At 36.4% G+C, this 20,428-nt stretch overlaps 1 long non-coding RNA gene across 2 annotated transcripts in view; it reads right to left on the bottom strand.

Annotated features, from left to right (window-relative positions):
* Positions 1–6,193: 6,193 nt before the first annotated feature.
* The window catches only part of LOC118765203, a 20,178-nt gene continuing 5,943 nt past the window's right edge, over positions 6,194–20,428 (bottom strand). The window contains exons 2-4 of one of the 2 annotated variants that reach the window (XR_005001068.1): positions 8,162–8,339; positions 7,039–7,111; positions 6,194–6,424 (exon numbers count right to left, since the gene is read on the bottom strand). This is a non-coding gene — a long non-coding RNA (uncharacterized LOC118765203). The remainder of the gene's footprint in view (positions 6,425–7,038; positions 7,112–8,161; positions 8,340–20,428) is intronic. The other variant, XR_005001069.1, reaches the window with a different exon arrangement.

Raw genomic sequence — 20,428 nt, 5'->3', positions numbered from 1 at the left:
ACAAGGGGTTGGAATTTGTGGCACCGCAGACAATGTTCGATACCAAGTTGAAGGCCTAAAAACACTACGGGGAGATCGAGAGGGATGGCGAGAGGTAGTGAAGCTGGTCCGGGCAATCGACGTGACTGGATGATGCCTTGATAATCTCTCTCTCTCTATGTATATATATATGTATATATTGTGTGTAAATATATAAATGTGTATATATATATGTGTGTGTGTGTATATATAGATATAGGCATACGTATATATATATGGGTGTGTGTGTATGTATATCTGTGTGGTAAGTAGCTTGTTTACCAACCACATGGTTCTGGGTTTAGTCCCACTGCATGGACCTTGGGCAAGTGTCTTCTACTATAACCTCGGGCCGACCAAAGCTTTGTGAGTGGATTTGGTAGACGGAAACTGAAAAAAGCCCGTCGTATATATGTATATATATATGCGTGTGTGTATACGTTTGTGTGTCTGTGTTTGTCCCCCCAACATCGCTTGACAACCGATGCTGGTGTGTGACATCCCAGTAACTTAGCGGTTCGGCCAAAGAGACCGATATAATAAGTACTAGGCTTACAAAGATTAAGTCCTTGAGTAGATTTGCTCGACTAAAGGCGGTGCTCCAGCATGGCCACAGTCAAATGACTGAAACAAGTAAAAGAGTAAAGAGTATATATGTGTGTATATATATGTGTGTATATATATCTAAATATATATATATATATGTGTGTGTATATATATGTAAATACATATATGTGTGTATATATGTGTATATATTTACATGTATATATATATATGTATATATACATATAAAGTATATATATATATATGTATATATCTATGTATATATGTATATGTTTATCTATATATATGTATATAAGTTCGTATATATATATATATGTATATATATATTTATATATGCATATATATATATATATATATATGTATATCTGTATATATATATATGTATATATATATGTAAATATATATATATGTGTGTATATATATGTGTGTTTATATGTATATAAGTATATGTATATATATATATGAATAAATATGTATATATATATGCATATATATATATGTATGTATATTTATACATGTATTTATGTGTGTATATATGTATATATATATGTGTGTGTGTGTGTGTGTGTGCGTGTGTATGTATATATATTGGGCTCGCTATGGGAACAAGAATGGGCCTCAATCTCGCCAACCTATTTGTTGGTCTCATTGAGGCCCAAGTATTCTCCCAAATTCTCCGGACCAAGCCCAGAGCTATACGGCCGCTACATTGACGACTGCATATGCCTCCACCTCCCTCTCTCGCGAACAACTCTGCCACTTCATCTCTTTTCTCTTTAACTTTCACCCTTCTCACCAATTTACCTCTACCATCTCTAGCACCTTGGTAAACCTCCTAGATATCTCTCTCACTTTGACCTGTTCTCCTACTCTCTCACCACCTCCGCCTGCTTCAAACCCTCGGATCCCACCTCCACCTCAACTTTTCCTCCTCCCAGCCCTCCCACACCAAACGGGCCATCCACTACACGCAGTTACTCCGCCTCTGACGCTTGTGCAGCCGGGACCAGGATTTCGAAACCCAGTCCCAGTACCTTGCCCGCCTGTTCATGCATGTCCATGCATCCAAATCGCCCTTGTTCTCGCGTGTCTCATCGATCGCACCACAGCACTCACTCCTTCCACATACCAATACCCTTCACCCTTTTCCAACCCTCCATTCCACCCTTTCGTCGGAGGATCCTACAGGCCTTCAGTCTTCTCCAGCTACATCCCACCATCCACCCTATTTTCCTCAACCCACCCTTGCCCTCCTTTAAACGCACACGTAACTACGCGATCTATTGGGCCGTATCACCTTGCCCTCTTCCCTCTCAGCTCCACCCGGATCCTCCTCTTGCTCTAGATCCCGCTGTCACACCTGCCCTTTCATCACGAACACCACCTCCTTCACTAGATGCAACCAGCACACCTCCACATTAGAAACTCCTTCTCCTGCACCTCTTCAAGCCTTATCTATTGCAGTAAATGTAATCTCTGCAATAAGCTCTACGTTGGTCAGATGGGCCGCCGGCTGGCCGACCGATTCACCGAACATCTACGAGATGTTCGGCTACGCACGAACACCCCGTCGCCCGTCATTTCCGCTTGGCCAACCACACCACCTCTAATATCTCCATTCTTGGCCTCGTCCTGCACCACGACTCCGCCTGGAACAGCATTACATTTTCAGTCTACAAAATACAAACTCCTCTCGGACTCAACACAAACGACTGTTTTTATACCCTCCTTAAAAAGCGACATTTTATCCTATTTTATTTTATTTTATGCTCTCTTATATCCACTTACTTTTTTACACTGGTACCCTTTTTTCGATTTTTTATCGTTTTTTTCCATCGAAATTTTAATTTTTTAATTGTATTAAATTTTTTTATAATGTTTTTTATATTTTATCCCTTTAATTTTTATTTTTTATTTTCTATCTTGTATCCTTTATTTTTTGTATTTTTTATTCATCTTTTTTATTCATCTTTTTTATTCATTAATTTAGTTTTTCATCGTGTACCCTTCCGCCTTTATTCCCTTTTTTACCGATCGTATTTTATTATATTTTGTTTTATTTCTGTATACACGCACACATACATACACACACGTATATACATACAAACACGCACACATACACATACACGCACACACGTGAACGCCCATATACCTCACATATACTTCCCACACGCACCACACTCATACACACAACGTACATTCATGCACACACATACACACGCATACATGCACACACACATACACACACGCACACACACACTGACGCATGCACACACTATATACAAAACACACACACACAACACACACGCACATACACACACACACATACACACGCATACATGCACACACACATACACACGCATACATGCACACACACACAAACACACACGCATACACACACACTTGTACACACATACGCGTCCATACACACACACGTATACATACAAGCACACACACAATATACATATACATGCACACATACAACACACACATACATGCGTGCTCACACATACATACACGCGCGCATACACATACACACATGCACACACACATACACATACGCACGCGCACAGATGCACAGGAATGCACATATACCTCCACACACACAAACCCACGTACACACACACAGATATACACACGCACATACACTCATACACGCGCACACACATATACACACGCACACATACACACACATACGCACAGAATTACACATACATAGGCATACGCGCACGCACATACACACACGCAAATACACGCGCACACACATGCACGCACACGTACGCACACACACACACAGGAACGCCCATATAACTCCACACACACCACCCCACGTACACACATGCACACACTCACCTACATACACGTACACACACGAGCGCACATGCACACACACACACACGCACACACTGACGCATGCACACACTATATACAAAACACACACACACAACATATACATACACGCACACACATACATACACACGCACACATATACTTCAAGCTGCCAGTCAAACACCTTTTCCTTTACTACCCACAAGGGGCTAAACACAGAGAGGACAAACAAGGACAGACAGACGGATTAAGTCGATTATATTGACCCCGGTGCGTAACTAGTACTTATTTAATCGACCCCGAAAGGATGAAAGGCGAAGTCGACCTCGGCTGAATTTGAACTCAGAACGTAGCGGCAGACGAAATACCGCTAAGCATTTCGCCCGACGTGCTAACGTTTCTGCCAGGTCGCCTTAGTCAAACACCTTTCTACTGACCATTCCTCTATGCACGCGTGAAGAGACACACAACAAAGGACCGCCATCCCTGTTACCATGCTGCTGGATTCTTCCTACAACCTTAAGAAACACAAAGTTCATTTCACATACACATATAAACAGTGAACAACACACAAACACCACACACACACAACACACACGCACATACACACACACACATACACACACAGAATTGCGAGCGCGCACATACCCACACATACGCACACATACCTCCTTCTCTTACACTTTCCTGTCTTAGAAAGAACTTTTTCTTCACCCATTCCCTTCTGATCATTTCAAAATATAACCTTGTGTGGATCGTTGGCGATTTTTTTCGTTCCGTCTTCCTTGGACTTTCCTCCGTCTCCTATTTCTGAGGAAGAGGTTTGATCGAAACGTAAAACCACTTTTCTTTCCTTCCCTGAGCGTCTGCGCATTGTTGCTTTGTTCTTCGTTTTTTTTTTGGGGGGGGGGTGAGGTTACTATATATATACAAACAAAAGCATTGGTCCCTAGTGGAATAGAAATCTACCATAGGTTTTTACTCCACTCTAAACGGTTTGCGACGTTTGTGTTTGAAAGTAGTGGTTTTCTGATTGCAGCCCTCTCATGAAATCTGGCTTTGTGCAAGCAAACAGTTTTTGTCAATACTGGGTTCTCGTGGTTATCATTAAGCTCTGCAGTAATTTTGGAAGCTATACTTTTGTGACCCTTTCTAACCATTCGCGTAAGTTTTGGTTTTCTTCCGGAGTTTTGTTTCGACGAGGTTTTCCCCTCTTTCTCAAAGGCTGCCATTACTTTCGAGACAGTACTTCTTCATATACCAAACATTTAGCCTGTTTTCGTTACGCTAGCACCTGCCATACAAACACCAACAATTTGGCTTCTCTGAAACTCTGATAGATCTGTCATTTTAATGAATTTTAATTACCTTTTTCTGATGATATCTGAAAAGAAATTAATTTTAGCAAAACATAAAACATAAAAATAAACAAGCTTTTGACGGTTTTATAGATATTTCAAAATGATGATGCTATGATGATTGGTGCTTCCATTATTTTGTCCAACCCCTGTATATATATGCATGTATGTGCGTTTGTCCTTGTTCCCTCAGCATCGCTTGACAACCGATGTCGGTGTGTTTACGTTCCTGTAAAATAGCAGTTCGGCAAAAGAGATCGATAGAGTATGTACTAGGATTACAAAGAATAAGTTCGGGGATCAATTTGTTCGACTAAAGGCGATGCTCTAGCATGGCCGTAGTCAAATGCCTGAAGCAAATAAAAGAATATATATATATATATATGTATATATATAAAGGCGTAGGAGTGGCTGTGTGGTAAGTAGCTTGTTTACTAACCACACGGTTCCGGGTTCAGTCCCACTGCGTGGCACCTTGGGCAAGTGTCTTCTATAGCATCGGGCCGACCAAAGCCTTGTGAGTGGATTTGGTAGACGGAAACTGAAAGAAGCCCGTCGTATATATGTATATATGTATATATATATATATATATATATATATATATATATATATATATATATATATATATATATGTATGTATGTATGTATGTATGTGTATGTGTGTATATGTTGTGTGTCTGCGTTAGTCCCCCCCAACATCGCTTGACAACCGATGCTGGTGTGTATATTTATATTGTGTGTATATATATATTGTGTATATATAATATAGTATGTATACAGATATATAGTATATATATATATATATATTGTATAAATGTATATTGTATAAATATATATATTATGTATATATATTGTGTGTATATGTATATTTTATAAATATATATATATACATATATATATATATATGTATTGTGTATATATATATTGTGTATATATAATATAGTATGTATACAGATATATAGTATATATATATATACATAGCGTATATATATACGGTGTATATATATGTATGTATGTATGTATGTATGTATATAAATATAAATTCGATTAGAGATTGTGTTAACCTCATGAAGAGTAATTTTATTCAGCTGAATACATGTCATTGATTGGTTGAAATTACCGAAATACAACAACTTTAACACGAAATAACTTTGAAAATATAAACTTTTCTCAAAAACGCTAAGAGTAAAAGATAATTTATATGACACATTCTACCAGCATACGAAGTTTGTAAGTGTTTAGTTACAAAAAACCATTTTCTAAATCTGCCAATCAAAAGGTAAAGATATGATGCATATATAAAAACATATAGTTTATATTCATATGAATGAAGAAAAAGAAAATGAAGATTAGGAAGTTTATAACAGCAAATTAATCATCTTCACTTACAGCTTTTTCAATTAATACTCAGTAAATATTAAGCAAATATTAAATTCCTATTTATATGTCGTGAGCATAATATTTTCAGTGGAGAAAAGGTATACCCTTGGATGTTTTATATGTGCTTATGGATTTATTATAGCAGACTGATTCAGCGGTTCGGTTTGAGAGATCGATAGAATATGTACTAGGCTTAAAAACAGAAGTCCTGGGGTCAATACATTCGACTAAGAATTCTTCAGTACCGTGCTCCAGCATGGCCGCAGTCAGATCACTGAAACGAATAAAAGAATACATATAATATTATATACATCTCTCTCTCTCTCTCTCTTTCGCACACAGACACATATAGTATATTTTATATATACTGCAGTTATTAATATTCCACGTTTAAGAGCCCTATCTTCAACTAGTTAATATGCTATTTCAAATATACTAGATAGAAAATATTATTTACTTTCTTTATAAATAATCATTTACTTTCTCTTATACTTATTTCCGTTTCTGAAGTATTCACGTTTTATATACTTTATACATCGAATAGTTAATTGTTAAAATGTTTGAACACACTTCAAATTATGTGAAAATGTATCGTTCGTCTCATGGAAAATAATTTTGAATATCTTTGAAATGTAAACAAATGTAAACATGAAACAATAGAAAAATAAGTTATTATCTCTCTTGTGTGGTATTTGAAACCGTGTCCTAACTTTTTGAAGATATATATCATCTAAATGAGAAATTTTTATATCTACAGCATTCCAATACATTTCATGTGAAATATAAGTGTGTACGGTTATGTTACAAATATTGGTGGAGTCCTTTAAATGAACCTGATTTGATAGAAATGCATACAAATTTTGTAGGTTGCAAGTGTGAGATACTCACTTCGATCTCCCTGCGTGATACCTTGAGCAATTTTCTATATACTCTGTGTAGTATCCTGTGGGTTGATTTTTACCTGTAATTTAAGAAAGGTAGTTGTACAGGCCTACCTCACTGTGTCCTGGTTGTGCGTCAGAATTATGTTAAAGGCCACGTGTTTGTGGAACATTCATATGTTGATTTAGCAACAGCTTATTCAGTTAATCGAACAACTAAATTTTCATTTAGTCAAACGACGGAGACCACCCACCACCATACCAATCTAAATGTGGACCAGAATGTGGAAAGAATAAGCTATTTTCCAACTTACATAGTATTTAAGACCGTGTATCAAGTTTTGCAGATACAATTATATTTTTATGCTTGGTATTTTATGCTTGATACTTTAGGTAGTGGGGAGCGACTTTTTTTTACTACTTCAGGGAGTGATGACCCTGCCTGACACGAGTCCCGGGCTCAGCTGGATCCGGCTGACAGTACCCGGTATGGGCCCCTATCCAGGGTTACGAAAAAGAGACAACCTTCAAAGAAATCCGGAGTGGAGCCCCGTAGGTGGTTTAGTGTTCGACTCGACACTCTTCCAGCAACTCCTGCAACCAAGCTGGTGTCAAACGTAATGCTCTGCATTCCTTTGGACTACGTCACCAAGGTCGAGAGAGGAATTCTGACGATTGGACTACCCAGGATTTTCTGACATCTAGTCCAGGCCTGCGCAAAACTGGAGAGGACATGAAATGTAAAAACCAGACTGGGTTAGTTTATGTGCAATTCCATTGTCTCCCGAGACAAAAGGATGCCAACAACAATTTTAACAACCTATTTTAGTTATACTGTCCCATTATTGATGGTCCAGATTAATTCCTTGAGCGCAAAGACAGTTGTTTGATATATCTATAAATACATAACGAAGCTTAAACGCCATTTGGAAGATGATGCAGACGAAAAAATTACTCTGCAAATGGCTGCAGTGTTGGACTCTCCAATCCAGACGAGGAACTATCTTTACTATTTAATATTTGCTCACAATCCAACCCACAACATCTTTGACATAAAATTAATTACAAAAAGAAATGCTGTGGTAAACTTAACGATATTCCAAAAACAAAAAAGAAAATATATACTCAACGCTTAGCTCCGATTTTATAAACGCACTGATTTCCAGTAAAAATATTGTACAGTTCATGTTGTAGCTAATGTCAGTTGAAAGATTCTTCAGGCAACTAGATATGACATTCAACAACAAGAAGAGTATGTTCATTGATATGAATTCATTTTGGTTCCAGAAATATTTTTCTCTGATGCTCCTAGTGGAATAGGTAAAACGGCTTTTTTAAAAAATTTTGGTCAACCTAATTTTGACAAAAGGTTCGTTACACATGCAGATTGGTATTAAAGTAGTCTCACCTGGAAATGCTGCAATTTTTCTCACTGGTGGCACGACTTGTCATTTTGTTTTTAAGATGCCATTCAACTTTGCACATAATGACAGTCATGTGTGCAATATTGACAAAGGATCTTACAAGCGGAGGTTTCTGAACATGGCTAGATTCAAAATAATGTTCGAGTGCCCAGTGTCTCACGGAGTTGCACATGAAGCTCTCTATTGAACCTTACAAAACTTAAGAAATAAAACAAGCACCATGGGTGGGGTTGTAGGCTTATTCACTGTTGATTTCAAACATTTTGCCAATCATCTCAAAGAACACCTAATGAGTTGAGAAAATACCTCAAAGAAACTTGCACTTGGAGCCAGAAAGAAATTTTCATTGATCATCATCTTAACAGATGCGGTTAATAAAGATGTCGCAGCTGTCAGTCTTGTTTGCAAAAGTTTTACTTTAGTTAGGGGTAACAATGAGCCATCAGTTTATAATTGGTGATATCAAAATAGAAAAAAATGTAGATTAATTATATATTCATCTCTACAAATCCTATTTAAAGTTTATTCTTGAATCTCATAGAATTTTAGAAAGTATTTATAGCTTTCTGAATGTGTCTATCTTCCCAAGATAACATAACGCCGGATGCTAATATCCTTCGTATCACAGGAATAAGGCCTGAAGTTTTGTGGGAGAGGGATAGTCGAAAAGATCGACCCCACTGATCGACTGGTACATATTTCATCTACCCCAAAAAGATAAAATGCAAAGTCGACCTTGACAGTATTTGAACTCAGAAATGCCTCCAAGCATTTTGTTTGGCGTGTTAATAATTCTGCCAGCTCGCTGCCTTATGCAGGATACTAATATCGATTTCAAATTTTGGCTCAAGGCCAGCAATTTCGAGGTAGGGTGTTAGTCGGTTACATCGACCAAAGTGTCTAACTGTTACTTATTTTATTGAACTTGAAAGGATGAAATGCAAAGTTGACCCCCGCGGAATTTGAACTCAGAAAGTAAAGACGGACGAAATGCCATCAAGCATTTTGCCCGGCGTTCTAACGATTCTGTCAGCTCACTGCTTTTGCAGGATACTGATATCATCATTTAACAGGTACCAGCCCAATCCAGATGGAAGTTGTCAATTCACGTTGGTGTTAACGATGGTTACAACTATACAACAGGGTTTCACAATTTTCTTCAGCCCACTGATGACCCTCTTCACCACAGTCAGCAGCTGAGCGTAGGAACACTCATTATGCTGCTTTTAAATATGGATAAACTAAAACTTTGTAGTAGTATAAGAATAGTTGTCTTGCGTACCATGTAATCGAAGACACTATTATCATTGAGTGTGCCAAGACAGATGTTTTCACTCCACACATTTCTCACATTTCAACAGAAATGCAATATCGGTTCGAGCGCTTTCAATTCTCAGTGAAATGAGTATGTTTCCTATAATCACCAATGTTCTTTTGGAGAGTTCATCAAGGTTGGTGATATTAATGAGACAAGTCTGTTTTACTCACGGTCAGTTCTATTTTGATTGTTCTGCGAATTAATTCTACTTTATGTGTTGCATTGCAATTTAGTGTTGTAAGGAAATAAAGTAAAGCAGAAAATTATCAATAAACACAGTTTTAAAAGCTTCACAAGTCACAGAAATTTGGAAATGTTCAACTTTATGCTGATATCAAAGTTGTAATAAAATATATGCACATAACATACAAAATCACTCCATAAAAAAAAACTTGCTGTAAGTCATTTAGTATAACATATATAATTTAAATATATAATCTGTGTGTGTATGAATATACGTGCATGTGTGTTGTGTATATATATATTATATATATATATATATATATATCCCACATATAAACATATACATAAACGCACACACATTATAATATATATATATATTATAATATATATATATATATATATATATATATATATATATATAACTTTCATATATAATATGTATAAACAATTTACGGATTTATACACGAAAGAGGTGACCTTTGACAGGACAACCTTACATGCTAGAAAGGGCAGTTAAAGCTCAAACCACGAATAAGAGCAATTTCAAAGGCAACTTTCTACCCTTATTAGTTTCACAGTAAAATTTTCGTAGTTTCAAACCCTTTCTGGCACGCAGTTTTAATTTTTCATTATTTGCTGTCGAATGTAACTGCTCTTGCGCAGTAGATTTGAAAGTATAATGTATAAGTATGTAGTGCATGGATTTTCGGTGCTATTTGCTGCATAAATATTCATTAATTTTAGCGTACTCACTGTAGAAGTACAGAGGGCAAATTAATTTATTTTGCACACTGATGCAGAAACTCGAGCCTGAGCTATCTACAAAAATATTTTTTTTAATTTTAATTTCCTTTGGAATTGCTGCTTTTCGCGTCCTGTCAAAGGTCACCTTTTGCGTGTATAAATTCGTAAATTGTTTATGCACTATTATATATGAAAATATGTTTATTGACTTTATTACACATGCTAGCCACCGGTATGAAATTTTCTTCTGAATTTTCTACCCTTATTATTTTCACAGTATATATTATTATTTCCACTATATATATATATATATATATATATATATATATATATATATATATTGAGGTTATAGGAGGTAATGGTGTCATTGAGACCCAAAGGTGTCAGATAATGCTGAATAAGTGCTATAGACAGACCATAGTTAAGTTCCAGGTTCGGTGATTTTGCGAATAAGGGTTTCAACGTTGGTCATATGCCAGCGTGTGTATATAAGAATTTTTTGCGTAATGAGATAAAAAAACCAACGGTGTGTAGATATTAGAACATTTATAGATAGAAGGTCTTACAGCTGTTTCCAGGATATTTATTAATTATGTCCCTTCATCGGAGACAGTGTGAGGGGATGGTTAAGTAATAATTAATTTAGATAGGATACAAAATAGAGAGTGAGGTGGAGGAAAGAAAATAGATGTGAAATATGTAGGGATATTGAATTTATAGATCCATTTTTAGGCAGAATGGTATATATGTAAGATTCAAATACCTTATGAGAAAAATCCAACAGTATTTAAAATATTTAAATACTGTTGAATTTTTCTCATAAGGTATTTGAATCTTACATATATACCATTCTGCCTAAAATATTTAAATACTGTTGAATTTTTCTCATAAGGTATTTGAATCTTACATATATACCATTCTGCCTAAAAATGGATCTACAAATTCAATATCCCTACATATTTCACATCTATTTTCTTTCCTCCACCTCACTCTCTATTTTGTATCCTATCTAAATTAATTATTACTTAACCATACCCTCACACTGTCTCCGATGAAGGGACATAATTAATAAATATCCTGGAAACAGCTGTAAGACCTGTCTATAAATGTTCTTATATATACACATCTATTTTTTTACTACCCACAAGAGGCTAAACACAGAGAGGACAAACAAGGACAGACAAACGGATTAAGTCGATTACATCGACCCCAGTGCGTAACTGGTGCTTATTTAATCGACCCTGAAAGGATGAAAGGCAAAGTCGACCTCGGCGGAATTTTAACCCAGAACGTAGCGGCAGACGAAGTACTGCTAAGCATTTCGCCCGGCGTGCTAACGATTCTGCCAGCTCGCCGCCTTAATATATACACACCGTTGGTTTTTTTATCTCATTACGCAAAAAATTATTATATATATATATATATATATATATATATATATATATATATATATAATATAATATATATATATATATAGTATATATATACACACACTTACTTGGAAACGGATGCATCGCGTTCAATTAAATAATAAATTATAAGTAATATATATATACATACATACATAATAAATATATATCTATATATATTATATATATATATATATATATATATATATATATATATATACATATATATATATTATATATATATAAATGTATATATGGGTACAGGACCTCACCGATGGTGAAATACGTAAACAAACGAGAGATAATCGAGTGGAAAACCTAAACAACAAGAAAAATATGGAAAACAGGAGAAATTAACACAGAGAAAGTACCCCTCATCAGTTGTCAGTTGTCTATCTACTCCTCATTTGTCGTCGAATGCTTGAAATGTAGCAGTTGATAAAGAGATAAATGAATTAGAAATGAATTACAACGCTTACAACCCTATGACCCCACTATGCTCCATGCGATTCTTACAAGTTGTAGTCTATTCCTAGTTACCATAACAACAACATGTATTTCTTCCATCTAACTCTATTAAACTATATAGGTAAAATTATATTGATGTGTCCTAATTGTTAAAATTCCGTTTATTTGTTCAGCTGAAGATAGCACTGCATTTAAATTGATGTATTGATTTCATTGTTCAATTATTTGAAACGGTCGTTCTGCATTACTACTTAATATCCTTTTGCTTATTTTGATAATATATATATATATATGGGTAGATGTATGCATGTATGTATATGTGGCCGCATGGCATAGTATTTAGGGTGTTACGATCGTGAGTTCATTGTTTCATTTCCTGGATCGGGTGGTGTTCTTGAGCAAAACAAATCCTCTCACGTTGCTTTGCAATCAATTCGACATCTGACGTTGCTTTGCAATCAATTCACCATGCACCTCTCAAGGACACGTCGATTCCATGGAGGGAGTTGGCTAATGTACAGTACATACATTTAATCACTATAAACAAATTATTTGTGCAGCTTGAGCAGTAAGAAATTGCAGAACACCGTCTTTCTCAGAGGCTACCACCATTTATGTGTGTATCTGCGAAATTATATATATGTTTGTGTGCGTGTGTGTACTTTTATCCTTCTATTTGTTTTAGTCTCTAGACAGCGGCCATGCTGGGACACCAAGTAGTGGTAGGACACACATACACACACACACACACACACACACACACAAACACACATATATATATGTATTATATATATATATACGACGGGCTTCATTCAGTTTCCGTCTACCAAATCCACTCAGAAGGCTTTGCTTGGTCCGAGGCTACAGTAGAAGATACCTGCCCAAGGTGTCATACAGTGGGATTGAACCCGAATAATGTAGTTTAGAAGCAAACTTTTTAACCACACATACATGCATACATACATAACTTGAGAAATTAAGCGACTCAAAACCAGAAAGGTGAAAGCTAATTCGAAGACTACAAATCCAATCCATCACTGGAACTGTAAAAATCTGTAAAACTTTCCAGAAGTTTATCATTTAAATATATATGAGCATGTCCAAATATGCAACTACAAGGTCTGATCAATAAGTATCCGGACTGTTGCCATAATAACGAAGCTAAAGTACGCAGATTAAAACCGCTATGCACCTTGACCTCTGTTGTGCATGTGCACTCAGTTTTAACGTTGTAGCTCACTTTTTCTGTTTAAAGTAGCGCTTGGAAGGTGTGTAGCGTGTGATAGTCGCATTGACCATGGCAGAGAAAGTTGCTATGGCGGTGCCTGCTCAGAGGCCTACGCAGTTGTAGAAAGTTGTAGAAAGAGTATGGAGAGGAGTGTATGAGTCGGACATAAGTGTACGAGTGATTCAGCCATTTCCAGGATGGCTGAAAAATGTCGACATTGACGAACGTTCTGGGAGACCCGCAACCAGCAGAACTGAGATAAACATCGTAGATGTGCATCCAGCTATGAAGCGAAATCGTCGATTCCCCGTCCAGAGGTTATCAGAAGATGTACAGATTAGTTACGGTTCAGTTCAGTTCAGTCTGTTATCACTGAAGATTGAGTAATGAGACACGTGTCTGCCAGTTTGTGTCAAAACTACTTTCAGTTGACCAAAAGGACGCTCGGGTTTCAGTTGCATAAAATCTCCTTGATTGTGTGGAGAACGATGAAGTCTTTTTGAAAACCTTGCGTGGGTCTCTGAGCAGGTATCACCAAACTTTTGGCAAAATTTGATGCAAATTCTCCGCTAGACTTTCTCTGTCATGTTCATTGCGACGATCACACGCAACACAGCTTCCTCCCAAGCGCTGCTGTAAACGGTGGAAGTGAGCTAGGACGTTAAAACTTAGTGAGCAGAGTTTAAGGTCAATCTGTGCCGAGCGGCTTCATTCTGCGTGCTTTAGCTTCGTTACTATGGCAATAGTCCGGATACTTATTGATCAGACTACGTATATATATGAGAATACATAAAACAAAACATAAACCTGCCCACATACATACATACATACATACATATATACATATATACATAAATACATACATACAAACATACATATATATATACATAAATACATACATACATAAATACATACACACATACATACATACATGCAAATATACATACAAACAAACATATATACATACATACATAATACATGCATACATGCATCCTACATACATACATACATACATACATACATACATACATACATACATACATACAAACAATAATACCCTGTTGTTGATGCTGAAATTCCAATGAAGGAGCCTTGGATCTGGGTTAGAAACCGACTCTTTCTCTATTGGTAAGAAATCTTCAAATAAAACTGAACAATGACATGCATGCATTTATATATGTGTGTGTATGTGTGTGTGTGTGTGTGTATGTGTGCGTGCGTGTGTGTGTGTGTTGTGTGCGCGCGCGCGCACGTGTGTGTGTGCACGCACACAAATATGTGTATGTATATGTCTGTGAGTGTGTGTACATATTGTAGACGGGTGTGAAGGTAGCGCGCGAATAATTCTCGTTTCGCCAGACACCGCCGATAAAATAAGTACCAAACTTTAAACAGTAAAAATGTACTCGGATAGCTTTGCCCGACCAAACTCAAGGCAGTAAACCACCATGACTACAATCCACTGACTGAAACAAATAAAAATATATAAAATACATACGTATGTATGTACGTATGTATATATGTATGTATGTATGTACGTATGTATGTATATATATATGTATGTATGTATGTACGTATGTATGCATGTATGTATGCATGTATGTATGTATGTATGTATGTATGTATGCATGTATACATGTATGTATGTATGTATGTATGTATGCATGTATGTATGCATGTATGTATGTATGTATGTATGCATGTATGTATGTATGCATGCATGTATGTATGTATGTATGTATGCATGTATGTATGTATGTATGCATGTATGTATGCATGTATGTATGTATGTATGTATGTATGTATGCATGTATGTATGCATGTATGTATGTATGTATGTATGTATGTATGCATGCATGTATGTATGTATGTATGTATGCATGTATGTATGTATGTATGTATGTATGTATGCATGTATGTATGCATGTATATATGTATGTATGTATGTATGTATGCATGTATGCATGTATGTATGTATGTATGTATGTATGTATGCATGTATGTATGCATGCATGTATATATGTATGAATGTATATATGTATGCATGTATGTATGCATGTATGTATGTATGCATGCATGTATGTATGTATGTATGTATGTATGTATGCATGTATGTATGTATGCATGTATGTATGTATGCATGTATGTATATATGTATGTATGTATGTATGTATGTATGCATGTATGTATGCATGTATATATGTATGAATGTATATATGTATGCATGTATGTATGCATGTATGTATGCATGTATGTATGTATGTATGTATGTATGTATGCATGAATGTATGCATGTATGTATGTATGTATGTATGTATGTATGTATGTATGCATGTATGAATGTATGTATGTATGCATGTATGTATGTATATACGTATGTATGTATGCATGTATGTATGTATGCATGTATGTATGTATGTATGCATGTATATATGTATGCATGTATATATGTATGCATGTATGTATGCATGTATGTATGTATGTATGTATGTATGTATGCATGTATGTATGCATGTATGTATGTATGCATGTATGTATGTATGCATGTATGTATGTATGTATGCATGTATGTATGTATGTATGCATGTATGTATGTATATACGTATGTATGTATGCATGTATGTATGCATGTATGTATGTATGTATGTATGTATGCATGTATATATGTATGCATGTATATATGTATGCATGTATGTATGCATGTATGTATGTATGCATGTATGTATGTATGTATGCATGTATGTATGTATGCATGAATGTATGCATGTATATATGTATGTATGTATGTATGCATGTATGCATGTATGCATGTATGTATGTATGTATGTATGTATGTATGTATGTATGCATGTATGTATGTATGCATGTATGTATGTATATACGTATGTATGTATGCATGTATGTATGCATGTATGTTTGTATGTATGCATGTATGTATGTATGTATGTATGCATGTATGTATGTATGCATATACGTATGTATGTATGCATGTATGTATGCATGTATGTATGTATGTATGCATGTATGTATGTATGTATGTATGTATGCATGCATATATGTATGTATGTTTGTATGTATGCATGCATGCGTGCATGAATGTGTGTATGAATGAACCTATGTGTATTTGTGTGAATGTATAAACGCAGGCGTGGCTCTGTGGTAAGAAGTTTGCTTCCAGAGCACATGATTCCGAGTTCAGTCCCACTGCGTGACACCTTTTACTATATCCGCGGGATACAGTAAGAGGGCTTCGTGGACGGAAACTAAAAGAAGCCCATTTCATATATATATATATATATATATATATATATATATATATATATATACATATGTATGTGTGTGTGTGACTTTGTGTATATGTTTGTCACCCCCACCACCGCTTGACAATCAGTGTTGCTGAGTTTACGTCCCCGTATGCTTGCGGTTCGGCAAAAGAGACCCATGAAATAAGTACCAGCCTGTACAAAAAAAAAGTAGTTGGGGCGATCCATACGACTCAAATTTTTCAACCCAGTGCCCCAGCATGACCGCAGTCTAATGATTTAAACAGGAAAACGAAAATACATGTGTGTGTATGATTGTGTTTGAATGTCCGTGGCTATATTTGTATGAATGTATGTATGTATGTATGTATGTATGTATGTATGTATGTATGTATGTATGTATGTACGAATGTATGTCTATATGTATGTATGTATGTATGTATGTATGTATGTATGTATGTATGTCTATATGTATGTATGTATGTATGTATGTATGTATATATGTATGTATGTATGTATGTCTATATGTATGTATGTCTATATGTATGTATGTATGTATGTATGCAGGGCCGGTCAGAAGGGAATACAATTCCAGGAGAAAAGGGCGTAATAACATTATTTAGAAGCGCGCACTTCGTTTCTTGAGGGGGCATGCACCCCTCACGACCCCCCTCTTAGGTCCACCCCTGGTATGTATGTATGTATGTATGTATGCATGAATGTATGTATGTATGTATGTATGTATGTATGTATGTATGTATGTATGTATGTATATATGCATGTATGTACGCATGCATGCATGTATGTATATGTATGTATGTGAGCACTGTCAACATAGTTGTGTAACTAAACAGAACTTTCCTTAGAGCCGATCTCGGTTTATTGCAACAACTGTTGATCATTTCTGCTGCAGTTGTTGCTGTAGGTATTGCAGCTATTACAAATTCCCCGTTCCTCTTATCGTCGTCAGTCATCTTCGTTGTTGTCGTCGTATTCATCATTTATTATCGGCGTGGTCACTATTGTTGGCTAATCGTTCACACTGGCTACCTCCTTCAGATTTCCCTTTATCCGTATCCTCTTTCAGACGGAAGAAAAGCGAGTCACCGGCAAGCATTGTAGTCGTAGTAGTAGTAGTTACTATTATTATTATTACTGTCGTTGTTAGAGAGAGAGAGAGAGAGAGAGAGAGAGAGAGAGAGAGAGAGAGAGAGAGAGAGAGAGAGGGAGTGTCTGTTTGTATTGATTCCTTATATCTAGGCACACGACCAATTTATTTCCTGTCGAGGAAGTTAACAGTCGGTTGAATCAACCCTGCGGTATTTTTCTTATTTTTTCATAGGTAAAGATGATGGCAGAGTTGAGAAGGCTAACTTAAAACTTGAACCCCAAAATGAAAGGTTGAACCTAATTGCAGTTTCAAAAACATTTTAATCTGCTGTTACTGCTGTTGGTCATCTTTCTCGTTTGTCAAGATCGTGTGTTATTTTTATTTTATCACAACAAATGCAGTCGTTTCTACACGCTTTCTTTCTCAAGTTTTTGTAGCTCGTATCTTTTCTTCCTCCATCGCTCTTTCTCCTACGTCACCCTTCTCTCTCTCTCTCTCTCTCTCTCTCTCTCTCTCTGCACTCACACATACACACACACATCATTCTGTCATTCTCCACTTATAATCCCCACAAGCTCCTCCCTTTTTAATTGTCTCTCCCTTCTTTTCTCTTTCTTTTGTTACTTACTCTCTCACACTTTCTCTTCCTCACTCCTTCTCAGTCATAACCCTTTTTTTCAAATTTCTCTCTCTCATTTTCTACTTTTTCCTTTTTCGTTTCGCTTTCCCTTTTCTTTATATATCCCCCTTACAATCTCTCCTCTCTTTCTTCCTTCCTTTTCTTTCCATCCTTTATTTCGCTTTTTGTTTTTCTCTCCATCCTTCCTTATCTTCTTTCCCTCATTTCTTTCTCCCCCTCTCTCTGTCTTTCTCTCCCTTCTCTCCTTTTCTTCCCCACTCCTTTATGTGATTCCTTTCCTTTCTCCCCCTCCTATCTCGCTGCTTCTTTTTAATCAACTTTCTTTCTCCCTCCCGCTTTTCCTCTTACTGTTCTCTCAGTTCTTTCTATTTATTCCATTTCCCCCACCTTCACTTCCTCTTCCTTTCTCTCCTCTGGCTCTCCCTTCATTTCTGCTTTTTCTCTTCCTCTTCTCCACTTCTTTCTTCTCATCCAACTATATACCATCTCATTCAACATTTTTCTTCCCCTGTCTCTTACACATCTTTCCTCCATCCGTATTACCCCCACCAACCAACCGCACTTATATTCAGTTAACCACCACCATTAACCAATCAGGACAGACGTATAGTTCCATAACTAAATCATCTCCTTGCTCCGACTTTTAAAACAACTAAAACTACTTCTCGTAGGATCGTCATCACACTTCAACCACTAATCTCACTCTCTTATGACTACAGTTCTTCTTAGAATCACCATCACTGTCACCATGGATACCTTTACTTCAATTTCAACCGAAGGATAGCACAACCATCACCACCGTCAACATCATCATCGCGATCATCCTCACATCATCACCACCACCACCACTACCCAACCTACCAATACTATCTCTATCCCGTTAGTAATACTATAACTATACCATTAACCAGACCACACATCTTTAGCGGCTACCCTCTCGAGCCAACGAGGAAGCGTCTATGCGATCGCTCGACCTTCCAGAAATAGTAGTTAAATCTTCCCCAAATCACATTCTTCCTTCTTAGAAACAGGGTTTCACTAGATAATGTAGTAGTATTCAATAGCGTGTCTAAAATATAAAGATGGGATGGTCACGGCTGGAATGTTTTCGATAATAGGTCCACTCAACCAGAGATAAACTGGGGTTAAACAACAACAGTTAGCGTTTTAATTAACACCACTGCTACAACCATCGTAACTTCACAATTTCATTCAAATATTTAGCTTACAATTCACAATTTCTTCAAATATTTAGCTTATCGTCTGCAAACGACACTATACATAATAGAGTCTATAACAACAGTAATAACATCAACAACAACAACTACAAACATAACTGCAATAAACAGCAATATATCAACTACTACAGTAACAAAACAACAACGACAACAGCAAAACAACTACACCGACGCAACAACACCAACACGAACAACACTAATGCAACAACTATAACAACACGAGAACTGCAATAACAACAAGTGCAGCTGCATAATAATAACTTACAGCAGCATAACAACAGCTTCAGCAACAACTACAGCAAACATAATAACAACTATATTCAACATACATCCGTATAACTTCTCTCACATACCACCACAACCATCACAAC

Source organism: Octopus sinensis, linkage group LG10 (assembly GCF_006345805.1).
Source record: "Octopus sinensis linkage group LG10, ASM634580v1, whole genome shotgun sequence".
In the NCBI taxonomy this organism is placed as follows: Eukaryota; Metazoa; Mollusca; class Cephalopoda; order Octopoda; family Octopodidae; genus Octopus; species Octopus sinensis.
This window is presented reverse-complemented; position numbering and strand designations above follow the sequence as displayed.